The sequence below is a fragment of the Desmodus rotundus genome, chromosome 1 (assembly GCF_022682495.2).
Source record: "Desmodus rotundus isolate HL8 chromosome 1, HLdesRot8A.1, whole genome shotgun sequence".
Classification (NCBI taxonomy): Eukaryota; Metazoa; Chordata; class Mammalia; order Chiroptera; family Phyllostomidae; genus Desmodus; species Desmodus rotundus.
The window spans coordinates 195,156,732-195,172,300 of record NC_071387.1 but is presented as its reverse complement, the minus strand read 5'-3'; positions in this window follow the sequence as shown (position 1 = coordinate 195,172,300).

The following is a 15,569-nucleotide window of genomic DNA, read 5'->3' as shown; positions in this document are numbered from 1 at the left end:
ACTGGGTCATCAGCCTTTTACCTGACTTCATATTTGAATGGAAATATTGGCTCTTCCTGCATCTCAAGTCTACTGGCCTTTAGACTAGATCTACATCATTGGCTTTTCTAGTTCTCAGGCCTTCAACCTGGACTGAAGCTCACTCATCAATTATTCTGGCTCCTCAGCTTGCTAACATCCTACTTACCTTATGACTCACCAGATTCCATACAAATCATGTGAGCCAGTTTTTTATAATATACATATGCATATGTCCAATTGACGGAGGACTCAACTGTTGGCATAATTTAAGTTTCAGGAAACAGCTAATGCATTTAGTAAACAATGTATGTAAAAAAGTATTGTTTCAGGAACTGAATGTATGACCCACCTTGACTCCAGGAGAACATAAGCAGTTCCAATTTTGTGACTCAAGAGGACTCAAGCAGTCAAGATGGTATCTGAGCCATCGTGCTCCAGGGTGAGATGCCTACTGTCCAGGGCACAGACAAAGACCACCGCCCAAGACACAGATGAAAGAGTGCTGCAGCTTTTATCTGACTAACTTTTCCCTGAATCCCAACCCCCTTACCTATACTTTTCTTCTCCTTATAAAAAGGGTCTGTCAGTCTGTTAGGGTGCAAACTTGCCATCTTCTCAGGGGGCCGGCCATCTGAATAAAGCGCCCATAAAGACTCAGTCCCTGTCTCTGCTAATCGGGTCTGGCAGGTGACAGGCAGCATGAATGCCGGCGTTTTTGGTTTCACTATTGGTTTTGTCTGTCTGAATAATCTTGCCCAATTCACTATTATAAAAAATATTCCTTTGAAGAACAACTAAAAACTACAAAATGAAAAAAGCAAGTAATGTTTTGTAAAGGCAGCTACTAATAGAACCAGACACTGAGTTTAAATTAATTCTACAACAGAGTAAGGAGAAAGATAATAAAGTTCTCCCGCTACTAAAATATTAAAATTGTTCTGATTATCTAAGAGATTTTAGGCTACTGAAGAAAATCAACCACTTCACTAATTAGCTTCCATAAACAAAGAAAATTATTAGTAGAGGAAAGAAACCCAAAGAAAGTACACTTAAAAAAATACCATTATTGCAAAGCGTGGATTAATTTTTCCTTCAAAATGTCATTAAATTAAATATATCATCTGAATATCCATCATTGCAAACATTATATCTCTTTTGTCTATTTGTATTAAATCTCTTCACAGATATTGGTTTAATGTCTACTAAATGTTGTGTACTGAGATTATAACAATGTGCAAGACACAGGATTTTGTTTCAACGTGATTTAAAATTTGGTAAAACAGGTTCATATTAAAAAACATCACAGAACAGTGAAAATAAAATATCATAGAAGGTATTGATGGGGGACTCAAAAGTTGGAAAATTTTACTTTAATATAATAGTTAACAAGCCTAGTCGATAATGCATGTGAAAAGCTATTGTTTCAGGAACTACAGGTGTGCCCCCCAACCCCCAGCCCCGACTCCAGGAGACCACAAGTGATTGACCTTTGTGCTCCAGGAGAGACCAGAAGCAATCGTGGTAATATCCATGCCATTGTGTTCCAGGGAGAGACAGTCCTCCGCCTAGGACACAGATTTAAAAAATCACCCAGAACACAGGACACAGAACATGGATAAAGATAATCACTGGTCAGTAGATGAAAGGATGTTGGGGAAATTGCCAAACTGCAGCTTTTATCTAATTAACCTCTTCCCTGAATTCCAAATCTCTTACCTACACTTTTGCCCCCTTATAAAAAAGGCTGGCTTGAAAGGACATTTAAGACAGTCTGTTAGGGTACATACATACCTGCCATCTTCTCAGCTGCTGGCCTTCTGAATAAAGCTCCCATGATTCAACTCCTGTCTCTACTTATGGGGTCTGGTAGGTGACAGGCAGCTCAAACATTGATTTTTCTGGTTTCAGTATGATTCCAAAATATCATAGTGACATAAAAATAAAGAGGTAAAATCTCCTAGTCTTGGGAAAGAGATTGTGAGGTTAAGGAAAGTAAAGTTACATGAGTGGGGTCTATTAGGTTAAGTAGGCATTCATTTGGTAGACCAAGTTTCTGAATGTAGAAAACAAGAAAAAAAATTACCATAATAAAATAGACTTGAAACAACATGTTATATTAAAAGATCATAAATCGTGTGTAAGAGCGCAGGTTTTAGGGGGATACAATGTTAAAATGTAATCATCACTAAGTTTTTGGTATGCTATATTTAGTAAACATTTTTCTTTATCTATCTATGCATTCTGTCCTTTTCTTCCATAATGCAGTTTTGTTCAGTCAACAAACTGCAACATCATAGGCTACAAGGATGGCTGGTTTCTTCCTGATGCTTAAGAATAATTTGCATTTCTACTGGTTTAGGTTTTGGCATATATTACAATATTGGCCAATCAGATTTGAAGGTCAGTAAAACTGAAGAAGTTAAGAAGAGTTTTCTTGCTCTTAACAAGAAGAAACTAAAATCATTGTCTTATCCAATATTGCCTGAATTTCTGAATTTTTAGTACTTTGAATTTTGTTGGAAATGGACCAATAATTTGTACTAGCTCTTCTTTTTTGTGTTACCTTTAAAAAAAAGTTTAGTGACTTTGAATACTTACTTAGAAACTGGAGTGTTTTTTTAAAGAAAGGTCATTCATTTGTCAAAAACTACTTTGCCACTTCATAACACGTAGTGCCATTTTTCAGTCTCTGTGATTAGCATCCCCACTCTTGAAACTCACTCTCTAAGCCATTTCCACACATTTAGATGTTTTGTTACAATAACACCCTTTTTTATGGGCTAGGAAATTCAGAGCAGGAGAGTATCTCTGTGTTTAACAGAATCTTGTATATTTTTAACTATTGAAAATTATTGTTTAAATATTTTGAGTTATTGATAAATATAAATTGCCTAATTTCTGTGTGTCCAGGGATTTTATCCCTATTGATTCATTGTATTTCTTATAGTATCTGTGGTGTGCTATATGAATATTTCGTTATCTCTTCATTAAAATTGTGGTTTTTGTAAAAAATTTTTACCACTTAATAGTACTGCTAAGACCTGGATAACAATAATTACAATGAAAGTCCCTACTTCTTTTTGAAATTATTTATTACTATACTATTCAACCCACTGAAAGTATTGCCTTTTGGGTATATGTATCCATGCAAAAATATCTGATCCAACCTCCACCTTACTGATGGAGATTTCTGCTTCTTGTATCCTAATTCACACCTGATTAAAATTCAAGAATTTAGACTACAGGGATCAGCAAAGAACCCAGGGAGAAATGATACTTTCAGTGCTACTCATATCACTTAACTAGTTATCCACATTTGGATCACACTTTTGAAAATGATGAAACTCAGTCTTAATGAAATTATGTAGCATGGATGCTCTGTGGCAGAGCAGAGAATATGCTATTACCAAAGGTTTCTAAACCTTTATGCTTTTGGCATTGCATGGCCAGGTAATTCTTTTGAAGAGCTGTCTTGTGCATTTTTGGATCCCTGGCCTCTCCTCAATAGACATTATATCAAATACCCCTTCTGCTCAGCTATAAAAACCAAAAGTGTCTCCAGATGTTGCCAAAAGTCTCCCAGAAGAGGGGAAATTCACTCCACTTTGAGAACTATTGATCTTATCTATTCAAACTTATGCTATTAACCATTATTATATATTGCCTACCAGAGTTTAGTGTGCATCTTTGATTTTTTGCATTAATAGATTATGAATATTATAACAGCTCTAGCTCAAAATGGAGGCAATAGTGTAAAATAGCTTATAATTATTGCAGAAATTTAGGAAAATAAGTAAGATTTTTTGGTCTGATGGTAATTTTAATATCTCTAGCATATGCCTAATTAGCGATGCTAAAGTATTTCCCATAACCCATTTTGTTTCATGTTAGATTTTATCAGCACAATTACCCTGCTCTTTAAAAGTCCATCTCTCCATAGTCTAGAGGTAGGCATATCTTTCCAAGGTCATTTTAGAAATCGAAAATTAAACTTCTAAAAATAAGTACTTTTGCCATATCTAATTTAAGTAAAATAGCTATATTTGTATCACCCACTAAGTGTGTAGCTTACATTTATAGGGTGAAGCAAAAGTAGGTTTACAGTTGTGAGTACACAAAACACATAATTTATTCTTTTATGATTTATTAATTATTATAATATGTTCCATATAAACTACTGTTAACCTACTTTTGTCCTACCATGTATTTTAACATTATCATTAAAATGATGTTTTCTGGTTTTCCTTAAAATAAAATGGTGGACAGAAACAGCATCTATTAAGATGACAACAATAGTATTTGTATTTATATTTTTATAATATAAATGAAAGTTCTATAGCTTCCAAGGAGATCACATAGAAAAGTATTAAACTGGAGGGCAAAAGTCAAACAAACATTAAAAATCCAAACAAGAGAAGAAATCACTTGCTTCTCGTGCCCAGTTTTCCAAAACAGTTTATCTTGTGACCTCAATTCTCTGATACAAATAAGATTTGCTTATTTTCAGATGTTTTTTGAACAGAGTATGGGAGGGATGACTTACGGTCTTTTTAGATATCAGGGCAGAAACCGCCGTTATGTGACTTTATACTTAAAACGCAGTATATAACAATGAACTGCAGGACAGTGGCGTCCTTGCCTGGATTTTCTTTTCCATTTCGTAGACATGTGACAATACCAAGTTATTTAAATACAGAGGAGTACTGCTATGTTTTACATCCTAGAGAAGTCATTCTCCCTCATTGATCTTTGGGCATATTTGTTGTGTAAATTGATTTTATCCTTGCTTTGGAAAAAAGAAATGATGTCACTTTATTTGAAATTGCTTTAAATTTATAACATATGAATTTAATACTTATACTAATTACTCTTATACAAACATAGGATACATTTTTCTTATTTTGTCAAGTCTTCTTTTGTGTCCTTCTGGAAAGTTTTAGAGATGTGACATTTTGCTTTAAATTGATTTATTTGTGGATTTATGCACACCCATTTAAAAATATATTTTAATTGACATTGAAGTTTTCTCTATAATTTTAACTTTCAACAGACTTTCTTTGCACTAACACAAACTATCAATTTTATGGGTTGTACATTCATTACTATTGTTTTATTGTTTCCCTATCTTTCATTGTAGTTCTTGTTGATTTATTTAGGCTGTCATATCATCAATAGTATTCAATCCTTTCCACTTTTTAAAAAAGATTTTATTTATTTATTTATTTATTTTTAGACAGAGGGAAAGGGAGGGAGAAAAAGAGGGAGAGAAACATTAATGTGAGCTTGCCTCTTGTGTGCCCCCAACTGGGCACCTGGCCTGCAACCCAGGCATGAGCCCTGACTGGGAATCAAACCGGCGACCCTTTGGTTTGCAGGCTGGTGATTATCCACTGAACCACACCACCCAGGGCTTAATCTTTTCCTCTAAATTTTCTGGATTAATTTTTTTCTTGTCTAATTTCATGAACAAATGCTTCCCACATTTTTTTTTATTAAACAAGGAACAGTATATATTTGATTTTAGAATAAGAAGGTTATTATAATTCTTCATTAAATACATAGAGATTTTTAAGTGAAAGCATTTTCTATCAATTATTATTTTATTTAATATTTTAACATAAATTGGAATTTAAAAATAATTTACAAAGATTAGCATGTGATTTCTCTTAAATTATCATATTACTATGATTGATTATATTAAAAGTTACTAATATTGAAACCCTTAGATTTCTGGGATTGTGGAAACCCCATTTAGTTATGATTTGTAAAAATCTTTTAACTCTTTCAATATGCTATTAAAATCTGTGTGCTATTTTTATTTAATATTTCTGAATTTATATTATTAAATGAGCATGCCATATGACCTTTTTATTGGAGAAGATTTTGAAAATTTGGAGAAACAATTTTATTTTCTCAATATAAAAGTAATTTAGAAGTTGTTCTTTTTTCTGTACTCTGGAATAGATTATGTAGCACTTGAAATACCTGATTTTTAAAAATTTTTGCACTATTTTAGGAAGTAAATTTGGGCACAATTAATAATAATGCCAATTCTGTAACAATAACTAAGAATATATGAAATTAATATAGTCAGTAAAAAACACTATGATTCCATTTGTAATAACTAACCATATTTATAAAGATTCTTAAGTGTAATTTTCTTCCAAGTGACCACTTTGAAAGGATGCAAATGCTATTTCATAACTGCTTATTAAAATGTCATTTAAAGCATTTTAGAATATAGGCAAACAGGTTTGCATGTTATTTTGAAATTTTTCTCATCTGTTTATGTACATAATATTTTATGTTAACAGATTTCTCTAAAGCTGCTTATTTATAATTCCATTATTTTATTCCTCCATTCATGGATGTGTTCATTAATTCTAGACACTCTTTACTAGTAGTCTGTTATGATCACTTGACAAGCACTGTTAGAGTATTAGAAAGAAACTTAAAAAAAAAATTTCCCCACTCTGGAGGAACTCATAGTAGTATGATACAAATCCACAGGCAACTCTGTAGCTCCTAACAGTAGGGGAAAAACATAATAAGACTATGTTTCAAATATATTAATGAAATAATCCTCAGAAATATTAATAATTTAAGAAACTTAGTCTTATGGGATGTTCTGCTGACCCAAAGTCCAAAACCTTGAGAAATCATAATGCTATATCTTTTAGATTTTTAGCATGAAATTGCATATGTATGAAATCTTATTTTTGAGAATATACTCTTAAAGTATTTATGTGTGATTGTGATCCCAGAAATAATATTCATGGTAATGAAAATAATGATTCTTAAATTCAGTTGGCTTAGGTTTATAATAAAAGCGCCGTCAATCTTAATTACTCTAAAGACTTTAGACAAAGCATTTAACTTCTCCAAACTTTTGATTTCCAGTCAAGAAAAAGGTGACTCTAGTAAAAACTAGTTCATAGAGCTGGTGTGTTTTAACTAGTCCCGTCCCCTATTAAATCTTCTTGTAGGCATTCATTTGTTTATATATATATATATTTTAATAATATGTAAAAAATATATATTTAATAAAAAAGGGAAATGATCAAATTTAAACTCCTTATTCTAACATCGTATTGAAACCCTTGGATTTTCTTTTTTTCAGATTACTCTACAAATTCAGTTGATGTTTACCAAACTGTCAACGACAAATGTAGTCACCTTGGGCACTTTTCTTCGTTCAAGTCCCCCAGATGGCCCATTTGAAACAGTCTCCTGTGAGGCAGGTATTTCAAGAAAAGATCTAGTACCACACACTCTGAGAGTGTACAGCCCTGGTTGTATAAACACTAAGTTTGTGGTGCATGTCTGGGATGGATACAATCATGCTTTTCCACTTCTTTCCTAATACTTACAGTCCCTGAGGCAGGAGTTCCACTGTCTGCCTCCTTACACCCTCCATGAAGACTCTCACTTATCTATCCACAAAGGGGGCTTATTCTCTAGAAGTATATCAGTAGAAATGATGGCAGAGCGAATAAGGATTAGTTTAATTCATTATTTAGCTTTTTAATACAATTTTCACCCTTACATGGGAAACAAGTTCTCCTACCCAGCTATGTCAGAAATATGATGATACTTCTATTCCCAGTTGAATAATATGTCTATTAAATGAAATTCCAATTAATTAGAATTCATTAGGGAGGAGTCATAATTAATTAGTTTCCCCTGGACCTCCTACAGGGTAGAAATTAATTAAATAACAAATTATAGTTTTTTTTTCTAACATTTTCAAAGCTATAGTACTGCTTTGTAATTTTTTGGTAAATTATTTCCTATATAGTTGCTTCTTTACAATTGTACCTGCATTAGAATGGAACACCTCAACACCCTATTTCTAAATTCATCCTAATTTAATCATCATACACACACAAACTTATCCCCTTTAATCGCCCCACCCCACCATTCACAGTTATAAGATTCATTCCCAAAAGTTTCATGGACTGTCTCCAGGATTAAACACCAGTTGTCAAATTAAAGACCAACTTCATAAACCACCCTCCACACTAATTCTTGAATTTATCTTTTATTTTTTGTGTTTTTCCTATTCCATTTCTGTATCCCTCATTCCTGCTCCCAAGTACCACATTGGAAATTAACTACATGCAAGTCTTTTATTAAGGAGGGATAGTGTTTGGCCAATATAAGGTCTTCCTTTTTGATCCAAAACATAAACAGATTACACAGAAATATTTTGACCACTTTTAGTTTATAATTCCTTTCAATTTTTCTGGAGACTTCTTTACTAATACATTGTCTAATATTCTCCCTCTTGATAAATTTCACTCATTCTTACATAAGGTAGCATCTACTTAGACCAGTTATTAGCTACAAACAAGAAGTTACATTTTACTTCTCTGATGCTATTGAATGGATTTTCAAATATAAAAGGGAGTACAGTTAGAGTGAGCCCTTTCTTCTTATTCTTCTTATATAGTAGTTTTTTATATTTGTGTCTTATTTATGCTAATCCTGCTTTCTAGCCTCAATACTTTTCACTGATATTCTGAAAAGTATGGTTCATGAGAAACTACAGTTTAACTGATGTTTTTAACCATCATTTTATTTGTTTTCTTCTAATAGGTGTAGAACTGCAAGATTTGTTCTTGTTCTTGGAAACCTACATCTCCCGTACCCTACCATGCCGTTACTGTCCCCCTTTCTGTTTTCACACTCAGCACTCTTTTGACATCTAAACGTTCTCTGAGGTTGTGGAAGACAGTTGTGCTCCCTGGGATCAAAGTATTATTACAGAAAAAGGGTTAGAGAAGTACCGCCGCCCATCTTGCAGATGAGGATAGGCACAGGACTTCTGATTTCTTTGTATTTAGTAAACACTGCTTCTAAGTCCTTTGCATGCAAGAACACATTAAATCCTTGCACCGACTAATATCAACCCCACTTTACAAAGGAAGAAATGGAGACACAATTAAGGTAAATAGTGTGCCCCCATGTCACACAGCTTAAGAAAGGTGGACCCTTAAATGAAACAATACAGTCTGAGATTTGAATGTAAAGACGGTTTGATTCCAGAGCTCACGTTCATGACCACTACAATACCCTTCTTCACTAGCCTATTGGAGACATTTATTAAGGGCTTGTTATGTACTATATAGTATTTATAACAAATAAGACAATTTGTAACAAAATAAGGTACAACAAAATTGCTGATGTCTCTTACGTACCAGGAAAGATATTAGCACTAAAGAAGAGGGACATCGAGAAAGTTGAAGTAGATGTCTATCCATTTAGTCTTATTTAAGGGCCGCACAGCTGTTCATTTAGTTCACTTCTCACCACCTCACTGTGCTCTCTCACTTATCTTACTGATCGGCTAAGTTAACTGGAGTACCTGTCTCCATGACCTACCTCTCTCATTCATTCTTCAGCCTACACTAGCAATTTTATCAAGTGTAACACACATACACACAAACACATCTGTTAGTGCCCTGAAATTGTGCAATGCCTTCCTATTCATATTTGTCTTTAGAATAAAATCAGACTTTCTAACCATGACATATAAGGCCTTATATAAAGATTCTGTCTCTCTCCTCTAAGTAATGCATCAGCATTCTCCTTCTCTGGCTCTACCTTTGGTCATAGCGAACTTATTCAGATTCTGTGTCTCATGCTCTGCCAAATCCTGGGCCTTCTCACATGCTTTTCCCTCAGTCTACTGCAAGTTCCATTAGATCAGGGATTTTGTGTATTCTAAACCAATGTATCACAATGCCTGCCACATATTAGTTACTTGTGAATATTTATTCTCTGAGAGAATAAATGCCTATCAGCTCAATTCTCTTGTTTCATTGTTCTTCCTGCAGGTTTCAGCTTATATGTCATTTCCTCCAGAAAGCTTTAAATCACTTGCCCTAGAAGAATCACATATACCTACAAGGGCCTTGTGTGCTGATCTTAACCTAGACTCCTCATCCTTGGTTACAGAACATAAAACCTGGTTACAGGGATTCTGTGGAACACCACATGCTCCATAACCAGGGCCTGGTTACAGGGATTCTGTGGAAGGCCACATGCTCCATAACCAAGGCTGGCTCTGTAACCAATGGAGTCATGACCACATAACAAACCCTTATTGGCTGAGGTAAAGTTACCATAGAAGTAGCCTCAGTCTCACCCCAGGTTACCATAGAAGTAACCTAAGGCTCACCCCATTGGGTATACAGAAGTAAGTTACTATAGAGGTAACCTTAGTACCAAGAACACATAACATACCTACCATGGTGATTGCTATGTTACAGCCTATAACGGAATCATGTGTGCAAAAAGAAAAAACACTTTATGTAACAAAGTTATATAACAAAAGGCTATATATTAGAAGCTTGGACAATAAAGGTTGCCTTTGGCGGTTTGCCTCTGGCCATTCACCTTCCCTCGAGAGTGGTGTCTTATTTGCAGCTCCTCAGCTTTGTATTCAAGAAAATAAAGTATTTTGTTTTCGTTCTTGTTTTTTTTTTTCCTTTCTGTAGTTTTTACTTTTATATCTACAGATAAAAATGTCAACATTCATTCTCAGGGCCCATATGTAAAAACGGGGTAGTGGGGCGTGTAGATCCAGGCTGACGCGCACCTTTTCCAGAAGGGGCGGTTCCTCAGAGAACCCCAGACCGGTGCCACGTGGTGTTTGCCCAGTATTGTCACATAGTCCAGCTTTTCAAAACAGTCCAAGTATACAGAATTTTGTCTCTCATAACAATTTTTCAATGTTGACAATTTGATCAAACTTTGAATAATAATACCAATTTCCCAATTTACAAATTTCATCAAGATTTTTCAGATGCCTAAATACCCCTTCACAATTTTAAATATGTTTACTGATTTTAGAGAGAGAGGAAGAGAGACAGACAGACAGACAGACAGACAGACAGACTTCGCTATGAGAAAGAAACCTCAGTTGGTTTCCTCCCATATACACGTTTACCTGGGATTCAGCCTGCAACCTAGCATGTGCCCTGACCAGGAACCAAACACTCAGCCTGTTGGGGTACAGGACAGCCTTCCAACCAACTGAGCCACACTGGCCAGGCAATATTCCTTCACATTTAATCCTAGTTTTTCCCTTATGTAGGTGCTGCATGTATAATATTTGCTAGTATTAATTTTTCCTTTTCTTCCTGCTAGACTGAAAGCTCTGTGAGATCAGGCAACAGAGAGAGAGACAGTTATGGGCATAGATGTAGAAATAGACACAGACACAGACACAGGCATAGACACAGACGCAGACACAGGCTTAGACGCAGACGCAGACATAGACACAGACGCAGGCATAGACGCAGACGCAGACATACATAAACACATCATAACTTCAGAATCAGTGCATAATCAACAGACTAGGTATAGCACATGCTTGATATATGAGTTTTACACAATGAGTAAAAATTAAAAAAAATATGTTCTAGCACAACTATCCTAAATATGCTGTAAACTGATTATATAAAAATATGGGTAGAAAGGCTTAAAATCTAGTACACCAAATGGCTTTTTTGTGCCATTTCTGCAAAACATGAATTTTATTTTCCACATAAAACGCTACTAATATTCACACCTGCCAATGTTTAATCACTATGCTTTTTAGGCTAAGCAGTCATAAGAGAAGATGACAGCTATACACCTCTCTTCCTTCCTTAGCTGAATGAATCATTTGGGGGCCTCAGCTTATTTCTTTTGTCTTAGTTTTTGCAAGTTTTACCTTTGTAAGTTTAATTATAAACTTGGTGCTATATTATTGGAATATTGTAAATATTGGGGAAAATGAAAAGAATCTGTACAACAATATTGTGATTTATTTAAAGACTCTTATGATTTAAACCATCTCTTCTACACACACATAAGAGTTTTTTCCTAACCATCATTCCAGCCTCTTGGTTCTTTCTGGCCAAGCAGAAGGTGTTCCATCAGCCGCTACCGTGAAGAAGAAAATTCACTGTTTTGCACCATTAAGTGTCATTGTATCCCCACTTCTATCTAAGGAATCCTTATATCTTCAGCTCTAATCAGTAAAAGATCCTTTCCCCGCCAAAGATGTTGAAAATCTCTTACTCTGTCCTCATGTTACAGAGCACATAATGGGAAAGGAAAAACAAAATGCGTAAAGAAAATACACCAGCCTAGAAACAAGAAAAGACGTGAAACGCGTCGGCCAACAACAACAAGCATTTTCCAAAACATACCAAGACAGCACATCTATCCTAAATATACTATAAACCGATTGTATAAAAATATGGATAGAAGGGCTTAAAATCTAGTAAACCAAATGGTTTTTATGTGCCAAATCTGCAAAACATGAATTTTATTTTCTATATAAAATACTACTAATATTCACAACTGCCACTGTTTAATTACTATACTTTTAGTAATTGATCAGGTTTAACTGGACTAATTTTGAGTAATGATTTAAGAGAATCTGAAAGAATAATAAAGTTCCTGATTCAGGGCATGACTATATTTGTATGCAATATAGTGAAGTCAGGAGTGGCCTAGGACAACAAAATAGTCAAGTTCACTTGAAAGAAAGAATTTAATTTATCATGGGCTAAGCCACATTCTTAACCACATTGCTTAATGATTCTATTGTTTATCTTTATAGAAAAATACAAACATAAGTGAATTTTACCATGCACTATCTATATTTATATTATTTGTATATAAAAATCTTAACCATTTTATTATCATCAAATAATTTCAACATCCTCCACATTTTCTTCTCTAAACTCCAAAGATACAGAATTCCTACCCCAAGTAGATCTGACCTAATTTTTACAGTAGAAAAGCTAGTAAAAATATTAAAAATCATCCACCTTGCAAATATCTTGATTCAGTAAGCTAATGTATATTTATTTAAGCTGCATCTTACTAATTCACAGAATTGTTGAATAAAATGTTTAGTCTGCCTTTCAGTACCATTTAAGCATAGTTAAACAATTGAGAAAATCTGCAGTGCGTATTTTCTGGTAATAAGGAAAGTATATAATACAAGACTTTAAATGTTCATACAGACTTCCACTTTAAAAAAGTTTCAGGAAATTGGTCCTGTTCTGTTAACACCAAAGGCTAGTTCACAACTCCTTGTCAAATGGCAAAAAGGAAAACCATTCAGTACTATAAAAAAGAAAAAAAATTATTCAGTAAAATCATCAGGGAGATTTAACATGGGCAGCAACTCCTGTGATTATTTTTACCCTTGTTGGATAGAAAACCAGAGAGACCTGTGCCATTATTACATCTGTTTCCAGTCTAGTTTTCTAAAGTTCAAGACTTCTGGATTATATTTTATTGGAAAGGCAATATAGTTTCAAGTGCAATAACTACTATTAATAATAATACTTTCTCTAGGGGTTGATATAGAAATATAATAGCAAAAGTAATACAACATATTTTGATGCATTTTTCCCATTAGAGTTACTTCAAACAGGTATTTTAATCATAAACTGAAATGTAATAATTCAGAATTTATTTGCCTAATTTTGTATTCTATGAAGAAGCTACTTTCTTTGAATGCAATAATTGATCATTTATCCGTTCAGATAAGAATAGATCTCTCACAAAAATAAGCGTCTGACTATCTTGACATAGAAGTGAATAAGCTATCTCTATAGGCAGCATTATAAAGTCTAAATTACTTTTTTAAAGTTTTCATATGTTTCAAAATTGAACATATTAAATTGTCTTTTAAGGCATTTAAAAATATAAGTGTGATGTATTATAATTGGGAACTATTTAAGTCAACAAGCTTAATGCATACCTTTAGATTAAAGAACAGTAGTAATTTAGGGCAGAGGCAGGGCAAGCCAGGTTCACCTGAAAATGTTTATTCATCCCAAAGAAAGAATCTGGTCCCTCAAAATCAATCATGTGATTATGACATGCCGCTTCCTATTACAGCATGCTTCTCATCTGCAAAGTGAGTTTTTAGATGGTCCCATCAGCTTTTTAAAATGCATGTAAAGAATTAGATATGTATGTAATATTATTACCCCTTTGTTCTACAATATTCAATTATTCTAGTTGATGTGAATTTATACAATAGGAGCATTTTAAACATTGAAGTTGATAGGAATAAAAAGTAGAAATTAGTTAAATATATTACAAACAGAAATCAAATCATTTCAACTAGTGTAGTGTCACGTAGTCATGTCAAAACTATAGTCTTTTCTTAACTTTGACGAGCTCTACTTTGTCTCAGTTGGAAAAAATGACATCCACTAGCACTTCTCAGAGAAAATAAATGACACCAGATAAGAAAGGACTTATTTTCTTCCACAAAGCTGGTACATTTTTCTGAGTCCCTACTCTCTCTCCTAATTCCTAAACTTAGTCCATTCATCTGTATTATGATTCTCAAATATTTCTGCCTTCTCAGGAATGAAATGTCTGTTTTTGAATTACTTTCTTCTACCACTTCTTCTTAATTAGATCTTTCCAATAAAGATCTAATAATAGTAATGCAAAAAGTCTCTTCATCTTTAGCATCTTTAAAAAGGCTTTGTTCATAAAATCCCACCTTTACTATTCATTGTTTTATCCCTGTTCCCTTTATAAGTAGACCTTTAAATATTGTCTTCATCCTATTGCTTCCTAATGCCATTCAGCTTTGCACTTTGAATTTTAGCCACTGTTTCAACAATTATCTTGATGAAAATTTGATAAACTTTTTACCTAAACTGTCACTGCATTATTTGAGTCTGTGGACCACGACCTCATACTTCAAGCATCTCATCCTTTGCACTTCATGAAAACAAAGTCCCTTAGTTTTTTCCAGAGGCATTTTTTCTGGTATCCTTTATAGTTGCTACTTTCTTTTTTTATGATTATATTTAACTCTCTTAAGAATCTTACTTTCTTTCTCCCTAATACTCTCTTCAAGTGAGTTCATTCAATTGCATGCTTCTGGTTATCAGGAGATGACTGACATCACGGTGTCTCCAATTTAGACTGATCTCCCATTGCACGTCCTCCTATGCTGGTGTTATCTTGACATTTTCACTTATATGTTCAACAAGTATCTAAATTGGTTGTTCACCTCTTTCTAGTAAAACATGCACGTTTTTGAGATTGCATGTGTTTCTTTTCTCAAAAAAGAATGGCACAACTCACAATTTTCTGCCTTGTTTTCTAAGGCAGAAAATTAGATAACTTCCACGAGACTCTTGTCACTTATAAACCACAGACAATCAGTTTAAAAGTGCCATTCATTACATTCTAGAATAACTTTTCAAACCAAATCTCTCCCCACCAGTCTCCATTTTTCTAGATTTTGCCAGCTTCTCTCCCTCACTCAGTGGAATTATTCTGTCTCCCTATTTCTTTATTTCTGTTTTAAAACTAACATCCTCCAAACTATTAAATAAGGCAACCAGGTTAGTTTACAACTCTCCATTTCTTATTTAGCTATTATTTAACTTTCCTCAAGTCATTCATTTCAACAAATATATATTGAACACCTACTATATGCCATCATAAACCCATGTGTTTATTACATGGTGATGAACAAAATAAGGTAAATTATGCTGGGTTTT